The 22,705-nt window shown below is 33.7% G+C and overlaps 1 long non-coding RNA gene across 1 annotated transcript; it reads left to right on the top strand.

The window, feature by feature from the left end:
- The first annotated feature begins 7,185 nt into the window (after nucleotides 1–7,185).
- On the top strand, nucleotides 7,186–17,862 carry LOC129871286 (uncharacterized). Its single transcript, XR_008762226.1, has 2 exons — nucleotides 7,186–7,498; nucleotides 17,556–17,862. It is a non-coding gene; the product is annotated as an uncharacterized LOC129871286 (long non-coding RNA).
- The last annotated feature ends 4,843 nt before the right edge of the window (nucleotides 17,863–22,705 follow it).

Below are 22,705 nucleotides of genomic sequence, written 5' to 3'. Positions count from 1 at the left end.
CCATGTTGACTGTTGTATTTGAGATTTACCCTGTGAAATTGTTTATTGCTCTTGAAATGATAAATTTGTAATGTGCATCTGTATATGTCTGTTTGGATTATGTTATGGTGGCTAGATGCGTCTGTATCGTAGGTATGAGGTCATGGGCAAACAAGTGGAGAGCAGTTGATATATGGTCTAGTAATATTAGTGATTTAGATTTAGTTATTGATGTTGTCTTATTGGGGGATTGGGAGAGAATTCGGAGATTTTATCTCCGGGCAGGCTGCTTTGGCGGGAGGAATCCCACTGTGGCGAGGCCACTAGAGCGGGTTAGGTCCCCCCATGACAGGCCAGTGTGGTTAAAATATGAGCCTTAGTCCACCTAAATTTTTTTTTTCAAGTGAGATGCTAATTATTCTAGAGCCAGGTGTTGGTGTGAAAGCTACAGGTAGTAGACTAGTTAGATATAGTTAGTGGTGATCCATAGTTTGAAAACTCCTCTATGTGATTGAAGGGCTAGGCCTTGATCTGTATTAGATTTGGCAGCGGATCAACTAGAAGGGATGAAAGTTAGGCTTGAGCGACTTTAATGACGTTAATGGGAATGATAAGAGTTTGTGCATAAAGGTTTGATGAGTGTATTTCCTTAAAAGAATGTTTCCTTCGTGTTGATTTCTTTATATTATGCGATGGGTATCAGATTAACACATGATACCTACTAGTATGTGTTGTTTGTACTGATACTAATCTTCTATGCCGCTTGGCATAGTCTGGTTACATGGTTAGTGATGTTTTTTAGGTGAAGACGAAGATGGTTCTCTAACAACTTCTGCTCTTCCTTCCTTATGGTGGGAGATGTCTTGTTTTTATTTATAAATTATACTCTTAGATGCTCTTTTACTTGTTTAGACTTGTATCCTTGGGGTGTTAATGTAACACCCCAAATTTTTTTCGCCAAGACTCGAACTATTCTTCATATGTGTGTAAACTCGAACTGAATGACTTGTAATTTTATATAAGAGTTAGGATAAATTCCTAAGTATTTGAACGGTATTAGATGTGATTTAGGATCATAAGGTATCCCTAAAACCAAGCCAAATCCAAAGAATTTATATCGGCTAAATTTCCGAATGAGTTCGTATAAGGATCAACTTCAACCGACTATATCTCCTAGAATATAATGAATTGGGTGGACCATGACCTACCAAATTAAAGATTTTTGAGTCGAGCCCGAGTTGAATTGAAAAAGTCTTTAAGAATTTTAACTATTTTGATCGTGATTTTGCTATGCATTATTTTGAGTCAAAATTGCATGTTTTAAAGAGATTGAAAAGAGTTGAGTATTTAATCTCAATGAGTGGATTTGATTGAGTTGATTTGAAAGAGCATAATGATTGAGATGGGATTGAGTTTTGATGGGGGTCCAATGAGACTAGTCGAAAGTTTTGATTGAATTCATTTGTTTAAGTTGAATGATCATTTTGAGTTTTGGGAGTAGTATCGAGAATCGAATTAAGCGAGAGTAAAACTCAATAACTACGTAGACAGTGTAGGAGAGGATTGGACCATTAAAGTCGGATGTTTCCCTATTTCATTGTCCTAAAAAGATAGCACTTGATTGATTGGTGGATCCAGATTGGTAGATTTGTCCTTTACCTTGGCAAGTATTGAACAGATGTGGCAACGACGTCGGTTCATTGTACATCACCTACTTATAGGTGGTGGGATTGTTGTCGGTTAAGAGAGACTCCTAGATTATGTATGAAAGTATATGACATGTTTTGAATAAGTTGCATATTACTGAGTCCTTCTTAAAGCATTGATATATTTTATACTTGCATATCATACTGAGTTGGGTGAGTTTCATACTATCTTGAGTACCTTTGATGTATTATTGTTTCATTTTGCCATATTACATATTCGTACATTCCACGTACTGACGTCCATTTGGGCCTGCATCATTTTATGATGCGAGGACAGGTGTTAGAGATCATCAACAGGCTCTTCGTTGAAGATCTATTTCTTTCCTGATAGTGGTGAGACCTCCTTGCCTTCAGAGAGATCATATTCATTCTTTCCATTACTTATGAGTAATTTTTTTGAGGTAGCCATGAACTTGTCATTGACACCATTTAGATAGTAGAGATAGAGGCTTCATAGAGATAGTGATGTATTTATTTTGATGTCTTTAACTCTTGATTAGTTTTCTTTCAAACTATGTTTTTGATTTGAATGATGGAGATTGACGATCGAGTTAGCCCACTAAGATTTATTTTTCTCTTAAGCTAAGTCTTCCGCTGAATCAATGAATGTGTGATCAGGCCAAGTGGTTCGCTTGGGAGCCAGCAATGGCTTCTGAGTGCTGTCCATGCCTAAGGTACCCTCTCGGAGCGTGACAGTTAAAGTGTTCTTATATTAAACCTTAGAGAGTTTTTAATTTAACATATAGCGTTCTTCTATTTCTTTTAGACTTTTGATCTGCATTTTGTCAACTTCCGCATGTTCTTTTATTTAAGGGGTTGAAGATTCTCCTACCTAGGTGTTAGATTAGGTGCCCGCACGATTCGGTGAATTGAATCGTGACAATATATGGGTCTGCCTCTGTGTACCGACCATCCAAACAAAAAGAATTTGCATGAAAGACTCACAGTTTTATGAAACTTGTCTTAAAAAGACCATAATAACACTTAAACAGAAGATTTAACTGTCAACAACCATATTAAGAAGTGTGCACACTATACAAGCTGCTTAGCACTCTTAAACATAACATATACAACCAAACACCCAATAGTGGTGCCATTTTAAAGATTTTTATACAGGACTATATAAAGTATGTGGTTTTGTGTTTTAGAATAAATATAGAAGCAAAAGACAGAAGAATCCAAGGCATTAGGACATAAAACAATAGGAACTTAACATGGAACTTGTACCCCAAGACAAAAAGATTATGATTACAACTTTCAAAATTGACAAGAAAAATGGGATCAAAAGCCAGTAAATCCAAGTGATCATCATCTGAGGCATCTAGAGAACTTATTAAAAGCCAGGAAATCCAGAAGTACCTTATTAGCAAACATTTTTTGTTTAACCATCAATGGTGTGTTTTGGTATAAACATCAATCATCTAAAAATAGTGAACGATCAATTTAGATTCGTACATTATAAAATAGTATATAAAGAGGTAAGCGTTTTTCATCAAGATTTTTTTTTTCAATTTCAAAGGTTTCAAATTCGAGTTCATCACGAAGAAATCTATCTTAAAAAACATAACCGATTAACTAGAAATGTTTAAATTCCATAAACTATTAATTTGCCAAAGGAGACAAATCTAAGGAGATAAAATTCAAACTTCCATAAACTTCCTAATTAAAAGGTTCTCTCGAACTCCAAAACCAAAGAAACGCACAAAAACTTGTGCTATAGTAATAGTATATTGTCACAAATTAAATATCTTGCACTATTGCCATTTCAGAAATTCTTCCATGAAAACATTTTCAATCATCGGAACTTCCATCGTCTCCGCCTCAGTCGGAAGCTGAGGGATGTAGACATTATCATCAACATTTTTTGACTGCTCCTACATTTATGTACGCTTAAAAATTAGAAGTGATAAAATTAGCTCATAAAAATATAATACGCTTAATCTGTTTAAGTTTGGATTGGCCATTAACACCCTAAAATCAGCTCAATCTGTCTATTTAACACCCATAATATATACAGATAGTAGAAAGAATTTTTATATTTGTTGCAACAGATAATCAACCTTATTTCAAAATTACTGACATATTTGTCTTCTAAAAAAAGTGCTTCCTCTTTTTTTTTTTTTTTTTAAAATTTATACAATGAATGATGATGTTTGATCAAACTTTTTGGTGAAGGAACAAATATTTAACTAGTAGTAAAAACTGAAAAATGTAGTTTCTCCCAAGTATAAAAATAATTGTATTTTTTGCCTTTAAGAAGAAAATCACCCATAGCAAAAATTTGTATTTACTGAATTAAAGTTAGTAGTAACTTTCTTCAATTTTTCGCAATTTGACATATAAAAGTAGTTTTTGAAAATATTGATCAGACGCAAACAACTAACAAAAGTTATTCTTAAAATTATTTTAGTCAAACACAAATTAAACTGCTAATTTCGATAGCTGATTTGATCAAATAGGTTATGCAAATCTTACTTCTTTTTTTTTTATAAAAATATTAAGAAAGTAATATCCTATAGAGGATGTGATAATGTAAAAGTACTCATATATAACCTAAACTCTTTTTAAGTCATTTGTTCTTCATTTCTTAAAAAAAAAGAATTAAGAAGTGTAAGAGGAACTTACCTGCACATCTTGGACGAGTTTCTTTTCAAATGATGCCTTACCTGTTTTCACAAAAATATTAAAGAGTAAATTATTTTTAAAAATTTTATGCTCTTAAATTAAAAATATGTATAACATATCAAAATATTTTTTTAATTTTTTTTTGTCATCTTAAACATAATATGTGGATATTGAAATTAACGAATTACTAAATATAAAAGTGATAATCAAACAAACTAAAAGTAAAGTAAGACGCATAAATTGAAACATATGAAATATATACTTATACGTTTTCTTCCTCCAACGTCATTTGAATTGAGCTTTGCTCTATACTTCTGCATAAAATTAATAACATATCTTCAGTATATATCATAGTGAATTATTGTTTAGGGTGTCAAATAGGCGAATTGAAATGCATGTTCAGATAAAAATATATTATATAAATAAATGGACAAATCAATAATCTACGAAGATCATAAATGAAGAAGAGTTATACAAAACCTGTAAGTGGTTCTTAATTTGGTGGATAGATATTCCCGTGTGTTCCATTTCACACATAATATGCCTTGGCTTAACCGCTGCAAACAAATTAAGATTTATAAGAAGAATATATGTATATATGTATTGCTAAGAACTAGCACTAATTAAGGAAAATTCAATATATGATTATTTCTACTTTGGTATAATAGAAGTGTCTTGAAATAAATAAAAGTTTATATTTTAAATTAATGACTTCTTAGCCATATTAAAAAAATCATGTGAGTACTTGCCCTTAATTTCATCCAAATATTTTCTTAAAGAAAGTGAAAAAAAGATAGATCTACCTGCAGTCATCAAGTCTTGAGGTGAGATATGAATAGAATTTCTTTATCTTTTATCAGACATTTTAAATTCGAACTTTAAAAATAAAACAAGTAATGGTAGAGAATGTTTTTGAAGGGGAGCCTTGGAGTAACTCATAAAGTTGCTGCCATGTGACCAGGAGGTCACATGTTCAAGCCTTGGAAACAGCCTCTGACAGAAATGCAAGGTAAGGCTGCGTACAACAGACCCTTGTGGTCGGGCCCTTCCCCGAACCCTGCGCATAGCGAAAGCGTAAGTGCACCGGGATGCCCTTTTTAATGGTAGAGAATATTTTTCCCTTTAATAGACTTTACGTGGGGCAAGTTTAAATTAATCAAAACTTCAAATTGAAAAGAAAAAAAAAACCTACATTTATATTTTACAAAGTAAATTAAAAAAATGAGCATACATAAATAAATAAATAACTATAGCAATGTGATATAGAAAGGGTAAACGTTTTACTAACCCCAAGGCCCACCAAATTTATCAACAGCAGCAAGAAACATTTCTTTTAACTCATCAGTCCAACGCATGCGAGGTGGTTTACCTCGCAAAGCGGACGCAACACTGTTAGGTTGCTGGCCAACTTCTTGTTGGACTTGACGAGCCAAATTAAAATTTATAACATGAGAATTGAAAACAAGAGGATGATAATAATTAACATTATTATTATTGTTAATTGTGTTCAATCCATCAAAAAATCTAATCGATCGATGATTTTCCAAAAATGAAATATCATTAGCCGATTGATGATTAATTTGCAATGGGCGCGGCCTCACTAGTTCATAGTAATGAGGGTGCAGAGTGGGGATGATTGACAATCGAAAGTTGTCAATTGAGGCAATAGGGAAAGGGGGAGAGGGAAACATTTTGATAGAGCTAGAAAAGAGAATTAAAAATGTAAAGAATACTAGAGGCATTGTGAATATGGGGTATTTTGGAGTAGCCTAGTGACCTCCTTTTATAGGTGAATTTCAATTAAAGACTTGATCAATTTTAAATTCCCGCAATCTTAAACTAATAGTAACTATAGTAAGACAATAAAAATAATAATTTGTGTTATTATTTATTATAATAGTTATTGTTATTATCATTTTTAATTTATTAACTAGAAAAACAGCTACTTAGAGTGGTAAAATATCAACTTTGCAAACAATTAGTTTCTAATGAGGCTTGAGGATCCTTAAAAGAACACACATGCATAAGGAAGCTTCAAAATTATTTCTAATTTTTCTAGAATGTATCTAAGTTTCAACTTCAGTTTTCCTTTTTTTTTTTTGTGATTTACGTTAAATTATTTAATTTAAAATTTTCAAATGAAAAAAATATGATTTAGTATAAATTCTTTAAATTAAAAAAAATATTTTAAAAAATATAATGAGTCAAATCACAAATTTTTCAACTTTCCTTAAGTATTAAATACTCTTGCCCGCTAGTCAAAAAGTTGCGGGGTGTGACTTTAGTAAGTGAAGGATGAGAAATAAAATAAAAGAAAAAGATCATAGTGACACGTTATAAATGTGAATATGGAAATCAAATCCGACATCCTTTACTAATGAATAAATATTTGGATTTATTCAGAATTCATTTGTATATATAGCGCAACTATTTATCATCTCTAGTCTAAGAGGATTCGATTAATCTAATCTGAAATTTTACATACACAAGTTAAAATACTTTTTTTCTGCACTTATTTTCATTTTTTTAAAAATCTTTTTGTATATGTAGTGTCACGGTACAAAGACGTAGACTATGACTTGACACATGAAAAGCCACTTACCCTGGGCGTACCAATTTCAATAACTTGAGAAAGCAAACAATAATAAGAATAATCCATAACATAAATATGCAATGTCGTTATAAAACGAAAAGACAGAAAATAATACAAGTTCAAATCTTGATGTCAAATACTAGTTCAAATCCTTATTTTGCCATTTTAAAATCTGGATCTAATATATCCAATTTTTTTAACGGTTCAACTCGCGTAAAAGTTAAGTATATATTAGGTTAAACATGGGGAATTGTAACACTATCTAAGTTTGGATTAAGTTGAACTAGCTAAATGCTTGTGATTCAATTCAAACTATGAATAATAGTGTGTGTGAGGTTAGATACCTATTCCAAATGACGAAAAATTGATTTTGGGTTCCAATATTCGAGTCATTCTCCAATCAAAGTTCTGGACAAAAACTTATGTGTGTTTTACCAAAATAACCATACAAAAGTTAAAGTTCATCCAAGTGTTGAAAAAGAAGAAGACCTCATGGAGCAAATTAAGCTCAGAGCGAGGAAGGACCTTACCCTAGACCTCGCATAGCGAGCTACCCCCTGGCCTTCGCGGTGCGAGCCCCTTCCTCTCTCATTAGGTAAGGTTCCCAAATCCCTATTTTCTTTTGACTATGCTTTTATAAATACCCGTTAGCTGGAGATTTTATTTTCACTACTTTTTGGATAATTCTTGGGAGAAAAAACAAGTGAATCATCATTCTAATCCGTACATTTTAATTAAGAGCTCAATTCTAGATCACTAAAGTATAACTTTGTGGATTCTTAAAGAGCTATCATTGATCAATTCTAAGCACGTCTAAGGCGTTGTTAGCGAGGATTTCAGGTATGCGTAGTTTTCAAAACTCACTCTTGAAGTATGCCTATTTTATTCAACTAAATCTTCTTCTGAAGTATGGAATTATCATTGTATGTCTGATTCAAACACATTTTAATCATAAAGAGATTTAACGAGGGACAAGCTTACATCAAGTTTAGTATTTTGATTTCATTCTATATTATAAACTATGCATATATACTTGATTTTTTCTATAATTGAAAATATTTGAAATTGATTTCAAAGTGATGATTTTTCTCTATGAACGAACTATTGACTAGAAACATGATTTAATGACTTTAAAGATAGTTTTTAAACTTGAGAAATGATTGATATACCTCTGTTTATGAGATGGTATTGTGAGAAGTTAACTAGTTGGAGGGTAAAATTGTCACTTTATCAGAAACTAGTTAGTGTAACTAACAAGTTGTTAAAGTTGTTAGTGTAACTGATTTGGGTAACTAGTATGACAAAGTGTGTATATATATACACAATAATTATAATTAGAAGTTAAGCTGCTGAAAAATAAAAAATATCTCCTCTCTCTTTCTCACTTTACTCTTTCTTCTTTCGTTTCTCTGTTTCTTCTCTCTTCTCTCTACTGTTCATCTTCATCTTCTTCTTCCTTCCTTCTTCAATTTGTGCAGCTCACATTTATCTTCAAATGGTGATTTTGAAATAATTTTAGTCAATGAGCCATGATTCCTATTATTTGTGTTTGGCTTGTATGAGCAACTATGCTATTTGAGAGGACTAATAGTCATTATAGATCACAATGAATCGCTTTGGAGAAAATTGTGTCAATCCAAATGATGATTGACCTCCGCGGGCTAGCAGCCCTCGCGAAACAAGGATCCTTAAAGTATAGCTTCCCTGACTTGATTTGCTTGAAAGTATGGCACCTGATTGACCTAATTTGCTTGAAAGTATGACACTCTAATTGATTTGATTTGCCCTTGAGATGATATGTGTTCATTTATTATTTTGCCTATTAATTAACATGATTGATGAGTTATGGACTCTATTTTTTGCCTTGAATGGTCCCAAATGAAAAAGTGAGTATAAAAGATAGTTCTATTTAGTTGAAGGATGGTTTTTTTTGTATAGCTTTGGACTCAACTCTTGTCCAAAGTTCGTTGAATTGTACATTGCGGTGGAGTTGTTGTGTCCTTAGGGAGACAAATTAAGAAGATTATAAATGGACCAGTGAAATATTTTATTGCAGTGAGATTGAATCTCCTTAAAGAAAGTGAGATATTCGTGCCTCAACCAGAAGATAATTTATGTTATTCATTTTTTTTCAAGTGTAATTGTAATTTCACCATCGGTATCTGATGGTGTGTAATATAGTCAACACTTTTCTTTGTTTACAAATAATATCAAGTAGCACACCACGTGGATATATAATTCCATCATGACAGAATTAGAAGAAATAAGTCTCTATTTATAGAGTCATAAAAATTTTCCTATAAGAAAAAAGACTAATCAAATATGGAGACATTGTGTTTTCCTTTTAGGAAAAGGAAAACCTAATTATACTAGGAAAGTCAGCGCAAACACCCAACAATCAGATCCTACAATCTCTTTAGCCAAATCAAAATGATGCAATTGTTAATTAAGCAACCACATTTCTTCAGTTTAGGTCTATGTTGATTATATCATCCATAGGGCAACCTCAAGTTCACTATGCAAGGACTTTGCTACTCTTATAAACAGTGAATTTGAGATGAGCATGATGGGGGAATTGACTTTCTTTTTGGGATTGAAAATAAAGCAGTCATCACATGGTACCTCCATATGCCAAGAGAAATACATCAAGGATCTCCTGAAAAAGTTTCACATGATAGAAGCAAAACTAATTGATACCCCTATGGGAACCAATTCCAAACTTGATGATGACGAACCTAGTCCTACGGTGAATAAGACCATGTACAAAGGAATCATTGGGTCTCTACTATATTTGACAGCTAGTAAGCCTCATATTGTGTTCAGTATGGGAATGTGTGATTTTAAGCCTTTCGAAAAGAATCCCGTTTGAAGCCTGCAAAAGAGGATCTTAAGGTATTTGAAAGAAATTGAGGACCTGGTCCTGTACTATCATTTTCATATTCTTTCAACTTGGTAGGGTATGTTGATGCTAATTATGTAGGGTACCTGGTCGATAGGAAGAGTACATCAGGAATGGCCCATTTTTTGGGATACTTTTTAATCTCTTGGGGAACTAAGAAACAAAACTCAATTGTTCTATCTACCGTAGAAGCCAAGTATGTTGCTATAATATCTTGTTGTGCTCAATTACTATGCGTCAAGCAGAAGCTGGAGGATTTTGGAGTATCACTGATACGATCCCGCTGCTGTGTGAAAATACAAGTGCTCTCAACATGACTAAGAATCCGGTCCAACACAAAAGAACTAAACATATAGATATGAGACATTACTTTATAAGGGATGATGTTGAGAAAGGCAATATCTGTGTAAAGTTTTGCAAAACGGAGGATCATATATAAGACCTCTTCACAAAAGCCTTAAGCAAGGATTAATTTGAAAAGAATCGCCTAAAGCTTGGGATGATCAAGCCAAACTGACTAATCAAGTGATCCAGTTGATCCTCTTATTGGCTAGATTCAAGACACATGTATCCTTACTTTTATTATGCATATATGATCTAAATTCAGTCTTATACCTTTACAGGTATACACACATGGTAGATCTGATGGAGAAAAGGAAATGGCAGGAAAGATCTCAGCAAATGGCATTCAAAAATTGAGAGGGAGCAAGTCCCTACTCACAGTTTAGCATTCTCACTACTAATTTTGAACCGCTTTCTAGAACTGCCAAAATTGCCACGTGTCAATCATTCCTTTTTCTGATCAGTTGTCTTATTAAAAATGGTGACCCAAAAGATGTGTCACGATCCAACCCTGTAGGCCATGAATGGTGCCCGAGTTGGGCACCCAAACTTACCCTTAGCCCAAATTAGCCTTTTAACCGAATAAACATAGGTAGTGATTAGGAAAGATTGCTAAATAGATCACGAAAATAGATGTAGGCACGAGGGCCGATAGGCGGTCACGAAACACACACAACCCAAAATATATATACAAAATCCACAACATAACTCTGTCTACAGCCCTCTACAGATGATAGTATAGTCATATGACAGGACAGGGCCCCGTCGTACCCCTGACCAACATAAACATATATATAGAGAAAAAGTCAATACCAAAAGATAAGCTTCGGACAAGGGAGCACTGTCAACGACACGGCAGATATCCTAAGCAGGCGGGTCAGCAAAATGAACGTCTGTATCTGCGGGCATGTAGCGCAGCCCCCGAAGAAAAGGGATCAGTACGAAAAATGTACCGAATATGTAAAGCATGAAATGTAATAAATAAATTCATAATCTAAATAGTATGTGCAGAAAATGAAATAAATGTTCAAAATTTTAAAATACTTATCATAATCACAAATCATATATGCAAAGACATATGCCATATTCGGCCCCAAGCCATGGGACTCGGTGAACAAAACGTGGTCGCCATTCCGTCATTGGCGCCACATCACAGCATAACACCAGAGTAGAAAATATCTCCGTAACAGATCATATCATATCAGATCATATCATGTCAGATGGCCATATCAAATCATATCATAAGCATATGTGTACATGGCACAACATAACTCCGTGACACAATATACACCACAACCCATGTACATGTCATACCTGCCCCCTCACGTCGGGACATGGTGAAAAATGCAGAGAAGTACGCTTGATAACATATCCTGGCCCAGGCTCAGTGAAAGAGTGGTTACAGTATATACGAGTAGAGTAGTGAGAAACTAAAGGAAATTTAAAATATAAAACATTTATACAGATCAATAGCATAATTTTGATAACAAATCATATATAAAAGTACTTGAATAATAATAATAGTGCAAGTCTTTTCAATGTCCCGATATTCTATGTCAAAACAATTTTTTGAATTCGTTTCCATATTTCAGAATGTATTATGGAACTTAACGGAATAATTAGTCATATGATATTTGGAAGAGTAGCAAAGAGTTTCTTTTAAATTCTACCTAATATAAGTCAAACGGAATAAAAAAATCGAAATAGTGGGGCCCACCTCAGACAAATGAGGTGGCGTATCAAAATTATAGGTGTTAACATTTATAACATTATTTATAAGATTTTCAAGATAATCGGGTCCTATTTGTGCAAATTCTAAAGGTTTAGATAATTTTTTAAAAATATTCGTAAATAGTTAATTCAATTCTACTGAATGAAAAAGGGTCAAATTTAGGTGTCGATTCCAAAGAGTAGAGTCATCCCCTAGGCTCGTATCCAAACCTATTACACCTAAGACATGCCAAGAGAAGAAAAAGTAAAGCTTTACATACTTTATCGACCTTTTACGGTTGTCCAAATTCAATTTCCGTTTCCTCCAAAATTTACAATTGGTCACATTTACCAATTACTATTCATAAAACTTTAAGAATTTAATTCTAACCAATACTTGTCTACAAAAATTTCGACAACATCTCCCCTATATATATAACAACCCCGAGATTCCAACTCGGCCACAATATCAACAACCATGCCAATAACAACACCAATACGATCAACAATCAATTTAAAACGGACCATAACATAAACTAATTTGTTTTTCAAATAGTGCAATAATTTCCAATCTAACTTTGCACTTTCAAATAATTTTGAATATTTCATGTTTATAAATTAATTTAAACTCATTCCAACATAGGTGAAAAATATTCCAAGCAAGCTATCCAATATTCATCAATTCCATATTTCACCCAAAAATTCCATAAATGCAACAAAGCTATTATAATTCATTTTCTTCGTTCAACTTCATAATCAACAACAACAATCCACACTTTAACAACTTTATTTTCATAATATTATAAAATCATACTATAAGGACATAATTCCCTACAATCCATTTCAATATCAACTTAAATCATTCAAGCTTCATTTATATTCCAAGAATCACAACAACAATTAACAAACTATACAAACTAAATTTTTTTCCATTTCATCACCTAATCCATATTTCCAACTTCAATTAAATTCATTCAACTTCCAATTCCAACATAAATTTTTTTACCATAACTACTACTCCATTACTACTAAAAGACTATACAAAAATTTAATCCATCTTGCCTCCAAAATCTTCATATACATGGATTTATACATATGTAAAACCCACCATGCAAACTTCCATATTTCCATAAATTCTACACATCTCTACATACTACAACATATACAAATCTTCATAACATAATAAAAGGGATTAATTCTTACCTCTTTCCTTCTAACTTCTTCACTCCTAAATCAATGAAACAAGCCTCCAATCTTCCAAAATAACTCCACCATGTTATAGAGGACCCTTGAATTAGTAGGAATACTAGGAGAAAATAATTTTTGGGATGAAATTTCAAGGACCAAAATTTGGTCTCTCTTGGCCGATTTTCTCTTTATTTTTCCTTAGATTTTTTTCCTTCTATCTTCTTTCAATTCTCTTGAAAGTTCTAGTTCTAGGAATTAGATGATATAAAGATCCCTATATGAAATTACAATTTTGCCCCTCAGCTTTTCTAATATTTCCAAGTTGAAATCCCAATTTTTGCCCTTAACCTTTTATAGTATTTCACATGAGGAATTCCAATTTTTCCCTTAACCTTTTATAGTATTTCACATGAGAAATTCTAATTTTACCCTTAACCTTTTCTAGTATTTTCACTTTGAAATTCCAATTTTACCCTTTAATTTTTCCAATATTTCCACATCCCAATTTAGTCATAAGAATTTTGCATCCAACAAGATCAAACATAGCCTTGCCCTTCACTTGTTACCATTATCCCCTAAATGTCCTAATATGAAAAAATACGGGTTATAACAAGACGCTACTCTTACGAACCATCCACCCCTTTTCATCCTCATTATAACTCTCACCCTGTTCAAAATTTTGTTTATCTCTCTCTCTCTCTCTTTCTTCATTTCAAATCCAAGTCTCCAAGCATAACTCCAAAAAAATTCCCTTTTTCTTCTTCTGTCAAAGAAAAAATTATGTCTATTAATCTTTTTCCTTAAGAAATTTCCAATGATGAAAATTGGTACTCCGGTCTCTCCTAAGGTCGACACTTCCCCATTTTCTCCTATACATTACTCTCAAGTTTCGACAAAATTACCGACACCGAAAATTGAAATTGCTTACACTTCCAGTCAGATTCCGATAAAATCATGCATATACACAACCCCTCCATCCTCTCCTCCAAAAGACAAAATCCCAATTTGTTCTCCGACATTTATGATATCTAAATCTCAAGGGTCGTCGCCATAGGCTTCTACTCACTCTGAGGCCAGGTTTGTTCTCTATCCTTTGGAGAATGAACCTTCAGTTGACCATACTTCCTCCTCTCAACCTGGTCCAGCATCCTCCAACATGTCAGAGAGATAATTTGATGGAGATTTGCCTGTCGAACACACATCGTGGTCCTATATACTAGAAGCAACAGAAGAATAGGTAGTATAAAATTTGACAGATATGGGAGGAGATGGAATCAAACCTCCCTTCTCCGATTTGAAAGAAAATTCACCAGAGAAACCTGTTATAAATTTGAAGCCTTTCTTCGACTAGAACCCTATGATTGAATTGCCTAGGGTACCAATTGACGATGAAGAAGATGATAAAGATGAGTTGCCACTGGTGACCAGCTTCAAAAAGAAAATTCAGAAGACTTTTGATAATGTCTGTAAGAGCATGGAGATGATTGAAGATAACGGGAGTCAAAATCAATAAAAAGGTGAATTTATTGAGAAAATGGAGAAGGAAAACAAAGAGAAAGATAAAGTATTTGAAAAAGAAGTGCAGAAATAAGTTTCTACTATTTCTGAGAAAGGAAAGCATGTAGTTACTGAGGATTCTAAGATCAGTAAGAACTACACCACAAGAGGTACTTAGAAGAAATTATAGGGAGATGCAATGGCTACTAATAAATCAAAAACAACACATAAGAGAAGGTTAAGAAAAAGGGCAGTCATTGATGAGGAATTTGTTCCTAAGGATAAATTAATTAATGTGTCCAAAAATGCAGAGAATAGTGAGACTAATTATAATGATGTGGTTGCTTCCATAAGGAAAACACGAAGTGAGGTTTTGATTGTAGCATCTGAAAAATGCACTGCTAAGTCAAAGCGTGGGCAGAACAAACAAAAGAAAAATGTTAAGAGAAAAAGACGAGTAACTGCAGAAAAACCTATCTCTGAGAAGGGACCAGGTTCGACTAACACGAAGCAAAAAGTTGAGAATGTCATGAACAGAGATGAAAGAATTAAAATCTTGCATACTCAAAAGGTTTTGAGTGGCAGAGTTTTTGATCCGGAGATCCGTGAGAAACCAGGAATGGGGGACATGATTGATACTGTTGAAATTCAGGAATGGATGCATTTGTTTGATAGCCTATTCCCACTTTTCATGACCAAGAAGTACATGAATTCTACTACAACATGGACTTTACTAATGATGGCTGCTTCAACACAAATGTTGGTGGTATTATATTTCATATATGTGAGGAAATTTTGGCTGATATTCTTCAAGTGCCTAGGGAAGGTATTGCCTCAATGGATAAGATTGTATCCTCACAAAGTTTTATTCTTGAAGCTGGAAAGTTATCGGATTTGGGTTGCACTAGGGTTCCCAAAAAGTTCTTTGAATAAAGTCAGTATCCGAGTCTACAGAATTTACTTTGTGTCCTTACGAAATTTAATTCCCCTACTATACCCAAGGCTATTGATTATTTTCTCCCAAAATAAAATGGATTAACTATTAAAAAAAATAGCGGTACCTCAAACTTTAATAATTTCAACGAATTCAAAAGTCAGCAATGAAATCACACAAAGACTCAACTTTATCGGTAAGAAAATATATGTAGAAGAAAGAGAAATTCTAATTGAGAAAATCGAGGGAGAAAATCCATCTATTTATAGCATTAGCTAACATAGCGTAGTATGAAAATGTGTTAATTAGGCATTATCAAAATATAACACCCTGTGTTATTCTAGCCTAGACTGAGTTCAAGACCATGAGAAAATAAATTGACCCAGTGGACCATGAGTGTCCTATACGATTCGTAGAGAGTTCTACTAGTCGTTGGGATGACTCGTAGACCCTTTCAACACTTGGTGAAGTTTTGGGTCTGAGAAGCTTCCCTACAAATTAACCTCACGAATCGTAAGAAACTCGTAGAAATGAGTCGTAGAGTCATTACCTAAGTTCTAAAAAATACAAGCCTCAGTACTTTTGTTATGAGTCAACAGGATGACCCGTAGAAGGTATTACAATTCGTAGAACAGACTTGTAGAGAAACTTCATAGACTCAGGTTTTTAGGATCTTCAGAGTTGCCAGGACGAGTGAAGCCTACGACCCATCAAAGTTTCGACGAGTCGTAGAATGGAATGTTAGGAAAGGTCCTGAGTTCTGGGAAAAATTTCTTAGTGTTGTGGTAACTTATGAGTTGTCTCTATGACTTGTACGATCCTCGACAACTCATAAGAACAACCCATAGACGGCGAGAGTCGGTTTTTATGAAGGATAGTTTGGTCTTTTTTCATCCTTTCCAAATCAAAACCTTGATGTTTTAGGACTATTTTGAGTCCCTTAATAGTTCCATATACGCCTAAGCCCTCATTAACAGTTAGTTTATTTGAAAGCACAGATTGGAGAAGAGAAAAAAACTAGAGTTCAAGCGTTCACTCCTATCTTTCAACTGTCAATTGTTCTACAAGTTTCAAGTATTTAAGGCTATCAGAACATTGGACTACATTCGTCCACGTGCCCTACATCTTCTTTGAGCTGAATTGAGTCTCGATTGGAGTTTTGAATGTTTCCATGATTTGAGCTTTTTGAGTTATTATAATTCTAATGAGTCCTTAATTGTACCTAATTGATCATATCCTGATAGTGTTACTGAATTGAGTATTTGAGGTATATGTTCATGTCTTCATTCACATGAATTCTAATTAAAGTTACATTTAATATTTATTTCATTGATTGGGTTTGAAAACATGATTGTGAATGTCTTGAAAGAGGATGCATTAAACATGAGTCACGTTTGATGTCTTTAAGCATTTTACTACTTTGAAACATGAATATTTCTTTGGCATAAATAATTGTTTTAAGGAAGAGTGATGAGAATGTATGATTGAGTTGAAAGAATGTCTCAAACGAAAGCATTAATGATTGTTGATTTAGAGTCTTGATGAGTCTGAAAAAGACTGTCTAATTGAAAGAAGTGATGATTGAGTTGATTAGAGTCCAATGTGACTAGATGAGATGACTTGTATAAACTGATTGATTCGAGTCTTATGAGCATATTGAGTCTTGTGAGGAGTATTGATCACCGAATTGGGTAACAATATAGTTACAACTCAAATTCCATGAACTACGTAGCTAACATAAGATGGAGAATAAACTTTTTAAGTCCCAAAATGATGGACTTTGATTGATTGTGGATCCAATGACACCGCTTCATTGTACATCATCGGCTCATAGATGATTGTTGTCGATTAGAGAAAATCCCAAATAGGATATGATCGTGCATGATATGATTGGTTTGATTGAGATTGTAAATGATTGAGTCAATTTGAAAAACATTTGCTAAATTCTAAATTTTTGCATATCCCTTGAGTTGATTAATGATATTGAGGTAAGTGTTTTGATTGTTTCTCCTTTCTGCCATTTTACATACTCGTACATTTCATGAACTGATACTTTTTGGCCTTCATCGTTTAATGATGCAGATATAGATGCTAGAGATCATCAACAGACACTCCATTGAAGATCCATTCCCTTTTCAGATAGTGGTGAGATCTTCTTGCTTTTGGAGGGATCATGTTTATTCATTTATCATTTTGAGTGTCATTTCTTTTCCTTTTGAGGTATCCGTGAGCTTGTCTCGACATCTTCTTGATAGTTGATAGAGGCTTCATAGACCTAGATGGAGTAGATTGGAGTTGTCCTTTCTTTGAGTCTATTTTTGAGAAAACCTTTACTTACGATTGCGAGTTGACATTTTAGGATTGTTTATTTAAACTACTCTTTATTTGAGTGTTGATTTGATAGCCCGCCTAAGTGTCTATTTTATGTATTTTAAGTCTTCCGCTGATTAGATTGAATGAGTGAATGAACCAAGTGGTTCGTTTGGGGCCAGCAATGGTCTCTGAGTGCCGGCCCCGCCTAGGGTACCCTCCCGGGGCGTGACACGAAAAGGTCACATCCATTTAGAAAAGGCACTATCTTTCGAAAAGGTTACAACCCTTCGGAAAATTGACGACCCTTCGAAAAGGTCACAACTTTTTAGAAAAGTCACAAACTTTCATAAAGGTCACAACCCTTCATTTCCCATTCACACTTTTAAAAAATCCAACAAATATTAGACCATACAATAAAATATTATAAGTCATTGCAAGCGTTAGATGATAGTTTAATGCTTTATCTATTAGATGAAGCAATATATAAACAAATATTAGACTCAAGCCTACCCTTATCCAGAAGATTAAGTTTCAAACGAAAATATTTCCACAAGCTTTAGAAACAAGAATAAAATCTAAAATGGTGATTGAATTGAGAACCTACATACATTATGCCAGATGGAAAGCCTTTCTCAAACTATACTACTAAAAAAAATTACTATTTTTTTATTGAATTTTCCGTTAAAAAAATATTCAGTAACTATTCTCACAAATATTTTGATTAAATTGACAGAAAAAGAAAACAAATAGTAATGTTTTCATACGAAAAAATTAGAAAGTTTGTCGCTATTTCAATGAGAATTTGTTTTTCATCATGCATTCTAGTGAGCTGATCGATCGAAAATGAGTGAAAAATTTATGTTCTATGGCACAAATTTCTCACTGATTTGCGAGGGGGGATCATTTTTTTCTAGTGGTGAGAAAACCAAACAAATTGATTAGTTTCAACACATTGTTTGACAAATTTTCCACTTCTTTACAAAAATGACACCGTATGTAATATGTTTCTCTTGCAATTAATCCACCATCAACTTTCATTTCAAAGTTCATTTCAAACCAACCATATCTTCATATAGCTAGAAAACCAACCAAATGTACCACCATGAAAGTGTTTTCTTCTGTATTAAAATTAGCAAATTAGAAACAATAAAGATGAAAAAAAGAGTTATCCGAGTCCACAAATTCTACTATGTGTCCTTAAGAAATTTAATCCCATCAATGTACTCGAGGTTATGATTATTTCCTCTCAAGATAAAATGGATAAACTATTACAGAAATAGCGGTACCTTAAACTTCTGTAATATCAACGAACTCAAACTTCAGCAATGAGATCACGCACAGACTCCACCAATTTTATTTGTAAGAATGTATGCAAGAGAAGGGAATAAATTTATGTTGAAAAATGTGAGGAAAATTCTCTATTTATAGACAACAAAGGATAATGTAAACATGTGTTTATTGTGCTTTATCGAAAAGGTCACAACCCTTTGAAAAATTCACAAAAATAGCAATTCTTCAAAAACTCACAACTTTTTTGAAAAAGTCACAACCCTTCACAAAAGTTACAACTTTTTAGAAAGGTCACAATCCTTTGAAAAAGGCACAACCTTTCAAAACGGTCATAACCCTTTAGAAAAGGTACAACCTCTCGTAAAGGTCACAATCCTTTATTTCCCATTCACACCTTTTGTTGGTGTAATATACCACAAATATTATAAATTACAGTTGAAAATAAAATGACACAAATGAATAAATAATTTATTCAGGCTGAGACGCGGATATCTCGCTCTCTTTAAGGAGATTCGTGTCCATTACGGCATAATTTACACCGATTCATCAGTAATACACTTGACTTGTCCCTGCCAGGATACAATAGCCCAACAACGTGTACAACTCAAACAACTCCAAATTAGTTAAAGAGCCCAAATCTCCACCGCAAGAACACCTTCCTTCAACATATAGTTACTCTTTTTTGTATAGTGAATATAATTGAAGACTTAGAATAATTTCTTTGTCTCAACTCTCTCTTTCACTACATTAACCTTAATATAAATACAATATAAACTTCTCAAATCTTTTCTTACACTCTTTTTTCATATTCCTATCTTGTACACAAATCCATCACTATTTATAGGTGAGAAATTCTTTGTCACGCTCCGAGAGGGTACCCTAGGCGTGGCCGGCACTCAAAAACCATTTCTGGCTTCCGAGAGAACCACTTGGTCTCATTTCTTATTTATTCATCAGCGAAAGACTTAAGAATACTAATGTGGGCTAGTCATAATCAAAGGAAAAATAGATAATTTTTATAAGAAGTAGTTTCTAAGGAGAACTACTCCGATTACATCATCAGACTCTGTCTATGAAGCCTCTAATACTCTTAGATGGTGCCAATGACATGTCCATGGCTACCTCAAAAGAAACATCACACTCAACAATAATAAAAGGATAAGGAGTTCCTTCGAATACAAGAAGGACTCACCAAATAGCTGAAAAGAAATGATCTTCAACGATGCGCTTGTTGAGGATCTATAACACCTGTATCTGCATCATAAAACGATGCAGGCCGAATGACGTCAGTACGTGGAATGTACGAGTATGTAAAATGGTAGGAAGGTAAGGACAGATATCAAGAAACTCCTCTCAAGAAAACTCAGCTCAGAACTCAACATGAATATGTAATGCTAGTTTAAAATATAATAATAAAAATAATAGTAATAAGCAATGCTTACTCAGTTGGGAGTTTCTCTAACCGACAACCATCACTTATGAGCTAGCGATGATACAACGAAGCGATGTCGTTGCCACATCCATCCAATACCTTGCCAGGGTAAAGGACATCACCATCTTGGATCCACTCATCAAAGTCCTCTTTTTGGGACTTAAGAGGCATAGCCTCCATCCTACGCTGGCTACGTAGTTCTGGGGTTTGAGTCAATTAAACTCTTACCCAACTCGGTGCTCAATACTACTCCCAAAATATGTGCTCATATTAAACTCATCATCTAGTCTCATTGGACTTTAATTTAAATCATCAAACTCATCTCATTTCATGTTCATCAATCATTATACTTCCAAAAAACATCATTTACATCTCAAAAACATCTTGCTCAAAATATCATTTGCTCAAATTCATTCAAACTCAACTCTTTTGCTCTTTTAAAACTCAATAAAATACATATATAGTATTAATTCATATAACTTTCTTTTTATCAATAAAAATAATAAAAAGCCAACATCTTTACTCAAAACATATGTAAAAATATTTATGAACATCAAATCAATTAGGATTCATGGGAAAATAGCCATGAACAATAATTCCAATAATATGAGAGATAACAATAATAATAATAATATTAATGCATAAATATATCAAACTCAATAGAAGAAGAATTAATTCATCTAGAATTCAAGATTTGGATAAAACTCAACTATAACTCAATTATAATGAATTTAAATATTGGGCGCATGGACGAACTCAATCCAATGCTATGAAAGCCTTACATACCTTAAATCCGAAGGTTTACTCCGAATTGGAACACTCTTGGACCCCTAGCCTTTTCTTCTCGCCGGAGCGTTTTGTGTACTATCCGAAGTATAAGAATCACCGGAGTAGTATTTTTATACTACTAAAACTAAAACTATATTTGAGAAGAAGTATATAGAGAGAAGAAATGCTTAAGAAAGCTTGATGAATAAAATGAAGAAATAAGGTGGGTATTTATAGGTGGGAAAGAGGGACCTAACAATAAATAAAATAATTTTAAAGAAAAATCTGAAAATTTAATGGAATATATTGATGTCATGGATGATGTTAAATGGAGGACAATTTATGTCATGAATGATGTCAAATGCATCTAGATGTTTCCATGGTAGGTAAGATGAGTTCTTTTTAACAGAAAACTCATTTTCGAAGCTGCGTTTGAATAAGATAAATTCCTTATTAGGATTTGGTGTCTTCATAAGAATTGTAGATATGGAAGTCTAGTTTCATATCGTTCAAGAATCAACCAATTTGGAGCAACCTACAGTGAGATATGAATTTTCTTCTATCAACACTCAATTCCGTCACAGCACTATATCTTGCAAAGATTAATTTATTTGACCTACGTATACTCTGAATTCGAAGTTATGTTCTTCATGAAAGTTGTAGGTAAGGATGTTGTGATGACTCAGAAATTTGAATCACCTAATTTGGACTAATCTATGAAAAGTTATGCCCAAAATACAGAGGCTATATTATTTTCGTCGAGAATTAAAATACCGACATACAATATTTTAGGGGTTGTTACAATATCTCCCCCTTGGGATCATTCGTCCTCGAATGAAGATGAAAATAGGAGACATAAAGAATGAATATCATCAATACATCAACTCCGATACTCAAATGGTCAATGATTCAAACTCAAGAATAAACATCGACTCAAAGGTAGAAGTAAGGAATATTACCTTGAATATCGTCATCAGAAGGCATAAATAGATGAGGATAGTTAGCCTTCATATCTTCTTCAGCTTCCCATGTAGCCTATTCAACAAATTGATTTCGCCATAGGACTTTGACAGATGCCACTTCCTTAGTTCTTAATTTGCGAACCTGACGATCAAGAATTTGAACTGGAATCTCTTCATAACTCAAACTCTCCTTCACCCCAATGCTCTCAGCTGGGACAACAAGTGAAGGATCTCCCAAACACTTCTTAAGCATAGAGATGTGAAACACGGGATGAATAGCAGCTAATTCTGGAGGCAACTCCAATTCATAGGCTACGTTACCTACCCTCCTCATAATCTGATAAGGACCAATGTAGCGGGGACTAAGCTTCCCTTTCTTTCCAAATCTCATCACACCCTTCATGGGTGAAACTTTCAAGTATACCCAATCGTACACTTCGAACTCCAAATCTCTTCTTCTAACATCA

This window comes from Solanum dulcamara, chromosome 10 (genome assembly GCF_947179165.1).
Source record: "Solanum dulcamara chromosome 10, daSolDulc1.2, whole genome shotgun sequence".
NCBI lineage: Eukaryota > Viridiplantae > Streptophyta > Magnoliopsida > Solanales > Solanaceae > Solanum > Solanum dulcamara.
The sequence above is the reverse complement of the archived record's forward strand: the minus strand, read 5'-3'. Positions and strand labels throughout refer to the sequence as shown.